Source organism: Phycodurus eques, chromosome 12, assembly GCF_024500275.1.
Source record: "Phycodurus eques isolate BA_2022a chromosome 12, UOR_Pequ_1.1, whole genome shotgun sequence".
Taxonomy (NCBI): Eukaryota; Metazoa; Chordata; class Actinopteri; order Syngnathiformes; family Syngnathidae; genus Phycodurus; species Phycodurus eques.
Genome location: NC_084536.1, coordinates 7,145,001 through 7,151,405, shown reverse-complemented (window position 1 = coordinate 7,151,405; position 6,405 = coordinate 7,145,001). Strand labels below are relative to the sequence as shown.

Genomic DNA, 6,405 nt, shown 5'->3' with positions numbered 1-6,405 from the left:
GTTTGCTGCGCACGAGCACGGAGTCGGGCGGAGACTCGGAGTCACACCTAGCCAAAATGGCGACGGGCCGGGGCCGATACTCGAGCTGACTAGTCGCTCGCGATGTTCGTCGCGTTTGTCATGTTGGCGTGTCGCTAACACGATGCGCCTCCGCCCCGATGGAAAACCTCCCAGGGAGGGCCTCCCTCTTGCCCCTTTCTAAGACGGCTCCCTCCGCTCGAGCACCTCCATCTCCGCCAGCAGCGCACCGAGTCTCGGCCCGCCGCAGCCGCTCACTCGCGTCCCCGCCGGGCGGGCGGCCGCCACGCCGACGTTGTTGTGGAGCTCGTAGCCGTTAGCTGCTCTCCTTGCTAGCGAGCAGCGAACCCATCGGTCAACTGGACAGCAAAACAAGGTGAGCTCCCATGCCTTCAACACACACTCTTGCACACATTGTCATATTTGCACCACGTATAAACTCTAATAATCTTGATATTGCAAGGATCCGACGTTAAACCTTTTCGAGTGCTGTCAGAACCTGTACTGGCCCCGTATATTCTTGATATAACACGTTGTTTTAGTGATTATTTCGTATTTAGCGTCTTTATACTGTATTATTTAAGAACCTTTAAGAAATTGTCAGTGCAATTGCATGCATGGCAATGACTGTACTAACCACACCAAAATCAAGGCATTGCAATTACAGAAATGAATTAATGCTTAAAAGAATAAATCAATTACAAAACCATTGAAATATTTAATTATCACTTAGCATTCCAATAATGTTATATCTTGAGTCTTGATGTGAACACCACATATAATTAGGGGTGCTGTGATTAGTGTTTTTATGCTGCTGATAATCCATGAGTGAGATCTGTCGATCACTGCCGATACTGGTCCTATATATTATTTGTGAATTTGTCAATTTATGTATGGTGAGTGCTATTGGGTATAAGATCTGACATGTTTGTTTGAGTTTGGTTCGCAGCTCTTGCACGCCTGTGCAGTGTGAAGGCGGAAGGAAGCTACACTAGAGCTGGGTGATCATGGATAAAATAGTAATCACGATTATTTTGATTGAGAGTGAGATCATGATTAATAAACACAATTATTGATTTATTTAAGAACTTTGTATTTACTCAACGGCCAAAACTCAACTTTAAATATATCTTAAAAGAACAACCAGAAAATAAATTGGTAACAGGGTAATAATCCAGCCATCATATATTAAAATAATAGAAATTGAAAAAAAATAAATGCATTCATGGCTAAAAACGTGCCAATGATTTTAGCCATCATGCTTGTCAATCATAGTTGTATTACAAAATCCTCTCATTATTCTTGCACTTATTCCTTCATTCATTTGCCGTAGAGCTTATCCTCACTTGGGTCGCAGGCGTGCTGGAGCCTGTTCCAGCTAACTCTGGGCGAGAGACGGGGTACACCCTGAACTGTTCGCCAACCACTCGCAGGCCACATATACATACATGCAAATCAGTCTCCTTTCAGCGGAATTTGCTGTTTTGAACTCAAAATAGGTCATTTACGTAAATCGTAGTGGTGGGCAAGTGAAGCCTCATGAAGCACTGAGGCTTTCCTAACAATTGTGCCGAAAAAGATTCAACGCTTCGAGGCATCACTGATGGTGACATCTGGTGCACAACTGAAAACATAGCTACCTCTAAAGAGCACGACTGAAGCGCTGACCCATGACACCAATAAAAGTTCAGAAAAGGCTGTGTGGTCAGTCAAGTGTTTATTCCATTCATACCAAATAATGATTATATCGTCATTACAATACAATATGCAGATGCTCTCCCCCATGCTATTAAACACATTTCAGATTAACCCAAAGAATAAGTGAAACGCCATGAGCCAATGACACACACTGAAAGACTGAGCCAATGAGAAAAACTTCGAAACATTTAGAAGCAATGAAGCGCAAAGTACTCCTTGAATACTGGCAGCTAGATCCATTCCATTCTTTTTTTTTTTTTGGTCCTGTTTGGCTGTTAGGTCAAGCAGAGTGGAAAATCTGTATCCCTTTTATGCTGGAACAGTTATACTGTGTCACAGTGGAGTTTTTAAGGTTATTATATTATTATATTGTAATTAAGGTTTATTGAGAATCAGATTTGATCAGTCGAACAGAACTAAGTTTCAAGAAGGGAGAGAGAAACAAAGACAAAAGACAAAGCACCAATTGTAAACAGGATGAGAGAAGTAAATCATTACATTATCTACAACAATGTAAAATTAAATATGAGTGTTGCATGGGGCTGTAGTGCTTCTGTTGGGCTTCCCGGGCATAGGTATTAAAACTAGGTAAGCCATCCTGGCTGATCGTCGTGCCTACGTTGCCACCATGTTGGGAAGGTCGTCGTTACCATGAATGCAATGGCGTGCTACTCGTGTTTACATTTATCCATTCATCCATTTTCTGAGCCTTATCCTCACTAGGGTCACGGGAGTGCTGGAGCCTATCCCAGCTATTTTAGGGCAGGAGGTGAGGTACACCCTGAACTGGTTGCCAGCCAATCGCAGCCACTGACAAACAAACAAGCCTACAATTATCTAATTAGTTTACGGATTAGTTTACGGATGGCCAATAAAACAGAAAAATACTGTACTTAATATTTTCCTGGAGGATGCATTTGGGATTAGCCTTTGAATTTGGTAATAGTGACAAATTAAGTGAAACAGACAGTGATTTTAGTCAATTATTTTTCAGAATCAGACTGCTCAAAGAGGAGGATAGTATTCATGTGGCACAGCTTGAAGTAGGCATCAGGGGCAGGTGGAGATGGGCCTGGCTCAAGTTGGAGGCCAAAACAAAAAAGCAAAGAAATGAGGCAGATTTAATTTTCATCTTAAATTTGTACATCAACATTAGGGTTCGGCATCGTTTGAATTTGACCGATTCTGGTTCCGATTCCGGTTCCAAACAATTCTTTATTCTGATTCTTTTAGAGGGCTTGGTCAAAAAAGTTTGCATGGTTTGAATAAAGGGTGTCGAAAATTAACATTTGACTCGGGGTTCTTTATAACCAGTATCAATATCAAACCTATAAACTAAAAGGCAATGTGTGTGGAACTAACCCAATTGACTTAATAGTCATTAATTAATGTTTCAGCTAAAAAGGAAATATAACATTGTTAAAATAGTTATTTCGGACTGTTTCATCACGTCATATGGTCTATTTGTGCAAGTTTTAACTTGACTTCCTGTTTTAAGCTTGTAGCCTTTTATTTTGAAGGGTACGTACCGGAACTCAGCATTTTGGCATGAAAAGTAACTTCACCCGGCGCTGGTGATTTATTTTTTATTTTATTTTATTTTTTAAAACACTGATTCCTTTCCCTACCTACGGATGAGGCACAAGGTTAGTGTTTGTGATACTGTGAGACGTTTATGTGAATTTTGTCCCAATTCATTGTGATGGCAAAGTTTTGGCCCAATGTTAAGGTTTTTTTTTTTTTTTTAAATTAAAATGTATTAATATTTTTTTGTCATCGGCGCTTACGTTGGTTTGAAGACTAAAATAAACGCTAAAAACATCAGTGCAAAAGTGCAAGCAACCGTTTACCTTGTTAGCTGTCCTCAATGTTGGCATAGACATATTTTATTGTTTCTCTCACCCAATTGACTGAGAGTTGATTTGACTGAAGCTCCGTGCGGTGTCGGCTGAGGCTTGGAGCGCTTCAAATGCTACACATCGTGAAAGTCTCCTTTGCACAATATAATCTTATTCCAAGTGTTGGACTGAGGCGACTGGTCATTTATTTTGATTAAGTTAAGACACACTTTTGTTCGCCGCCTTTGGGCACAAGCACGTCATCGTGCGCGTTCTTCATTGGTTTATGCCGCTTCTTTGTTGGTTTTCGCCACTTCTTCTTCGCGGCCGGAGGACTAGGCATTGAAACTGGGAACCAACATTTTTAATTTTGAACGGTTCCGGGAGAACCGGTGTAAAGTTTTTCTGCTTGAAGAAAATGTTTACTTTGCCTTATTGTACTCTTCAGAATCTTCCCGATTGCTGAATTTATGTTTAAATAAATTGAATAAATTGTTGACATTTTTGCAGATTTATTAAAATAGAAAAACTGAAATATCACACAGCCCTAAGTATTCAGACCCTTTGCTGTGACACTCATATATTTAACTCAGGTGCTGTCCATTTCTTCTGATCATCCTTGAGATGGTTCTACACCTTCATTGGAGTCCAGCTGTGTTTGATTATACTGATTGGACTTGATTAGGAAAGCCATGCACCTGTCTACAGAAGACCTTACAGCTCACAGTGCATGTCAGAGCAAATGAAAATCATGAGGTCAAAATAACTGCCTGAAAAGCTCAGGCACAAAATTGTGCCAAGGCACAGATCTGGCCAAGGTTACAAGAAATTTTCTGCTGCACTTAAGGTTCCTAAGAGCACAGTGGCCTCCAATAATCCTGAAATGGAAGATGTTTGGGACGACCAGAACCCTTCCTAGAGCTGGGTGTCCGGCCAAACTGAGCAATCGGGGGAGAAGAGCCTTGGTGAGAGAGGTAAAGAAAGAACCCACAGATCACTTTGGATGAGCTCCAGAGATGCAGTCGGGAGATGGGAGAAAGGACTCCAATATGGTGAGAAATAAGATTCTCTGGTCTGATGAGACCAAGATAGAATCTTTTGGCCTTAATTCTAAGCGGTATGTGTGGAGAAAACCAGGCACTGCTCGTCACCGGTCCAATACAGTTCCAACAGTGAAGCATGGTGGTGGAAGCATCATGCTGTGGGGGTGTTTTTCAGCTGCAGGGACAGGACGACTGGTTGCAATCGAAGGAAAGATGAATGCGGCCAAGTACAGGGATATCCTGGCCGAAAACCTTCTCCAGAGTGCTCAGGACCTCAGACTGGGCCGAAGGTTCACCTTCCAAGAAGACAATGACCCTAAGCACACAGCTAAAATAACAGAGTGGCTTCAGAACAACTCTGTGACTGTTCTTGAATGGCCCAGCCAGACCCCTGACTTAAACCCAATTGAGCATCTTTGGAGAGAGCTGAAAATGGCTGTCCACCAACGTTCACCATCCAACCTGATAGAACTGGAAATGATCTGCAAGGAGGAATGGCAGAGGATCCCCAAATCCAGGTGTGAAAAACTTGTTGCATCATTCCCCAAAAGACTCATGGCTGTATTAGCTCAAAAGGGTGCTTCTACTAAATACTAAGCAAAGGGTCTGAATACTTATGGCTGTGTGATATTTCAGTTTTTCTTTAATAAATCTGCAAACATTTCAACAATTCTGTTTTTTTCTCTGTCAATATGGGTTGCTGTGTGTACATTAATGAGGAGAAAAATGATTTTAGCAAATGGCGGCAATATAACAAAGAGTGAAAAATTTAAGGGTGTCTGAATACTTTCCGTACCCACTGTATTTACTGTTGAGACTTGAGAGGCTGAAATTCCGAGGAATTGGAAATTTTAAGTGAAGAAATGCCTCTAAATTATTAATTGATAATCAAAGTCGTTGTCGATTATATGGCTGATCGATTATATGTTGATTAATGTTTCTTCGATTACTTTGTGCGTATGAAGCTGGTTGTCATGGCAACCTGGAGGGTGGTTTGACAGGAAGTTGACATCCTTCATGACAATGTTTTTTTTAATCAGCAAGTCATTCATATCCTGTTTGTTTCCTCAAGTGAAGTTTATTTTTTTAAATATATATATGTATATGTATGTATATATGTGTATATGTATGTATATATGTGTATATGTATGTATATATGTATATATGTGTATATATATATATATATGTGTGTATATGTATGTATGTATATATATATATATATGTGTCATGGTATGAAAATCAATTGATTGTTCTCGGTGTTGACAGCGGCCTCTTCAGAAGTGAGCTGGGCCCCACCCTGCAGTGCAAAGGTCGTCGGACGGCTCGGAGCTCATTCCCGCATGTTTGCACTTTTGCTTGAAGGAGATTGCGTCTTGGAAGCGTCTGTTCTTCCCTGCCCCGGGAATCTTGTTCAACTTGCCCATCGGGAGCTTTCCTGCCTTCCTCTTTCGATTGCCGGACGGATTGATACATTGATTTGAGGTGAGTGGCGCTGACTTTTTTTTTTTTCTCCCCTCATGAGTACTTTAACTTCTTCAGCTTGTCTGGCCAAAGATAAGACGAAAGTGGTTTAAAAGTTAACGTGTGGACTTTAAACCTCAACCCTTGGGAGTTGAAAGGTTGCTCGAGATTCCTCTGGATCGCTCATCCGACTCCGATCATTTGAAGCAACTTCCTCTTGTCACGGCAAATAGGAATATCCAGATGCAACTTTTTCAGTTCCAATACGATACCAATATTGCAGTATCAACTGATACTGACGTTGATCCAATACGATATCAGTCCGAATCATACATACGTTTACTTAT

At 41.1% G+C, this 6,405-nt stretch overlaps 1 protein-coding gene across 3 annotated transcripts in view; it reads left to right on the top strand.

Moving 5' to 3' along the window:
• Window positions 1-29: 29 nt before the first annotated feature.
• fhip1b (FHF complex subunit HOOK interacting protein 1B) overlaps window positions 30-6,405 on the top strand; it is a 36,825-nt gene continuing 30,449 nt past the window's right edge. For all 3 annotated transcript variants that reach the window (XM_061691861.1, XM_061691862.1, XM_061691863.1), the window contains exons 1-2: window positions 30-394; window positions 5,864-6,079. The gene's annotated coding sequence lies outside the window, so the exon portion shown is untranslated. The remainder of the gene's footprint in view (window positions 395-5,863; window positions 6,080-6,405) is intronic.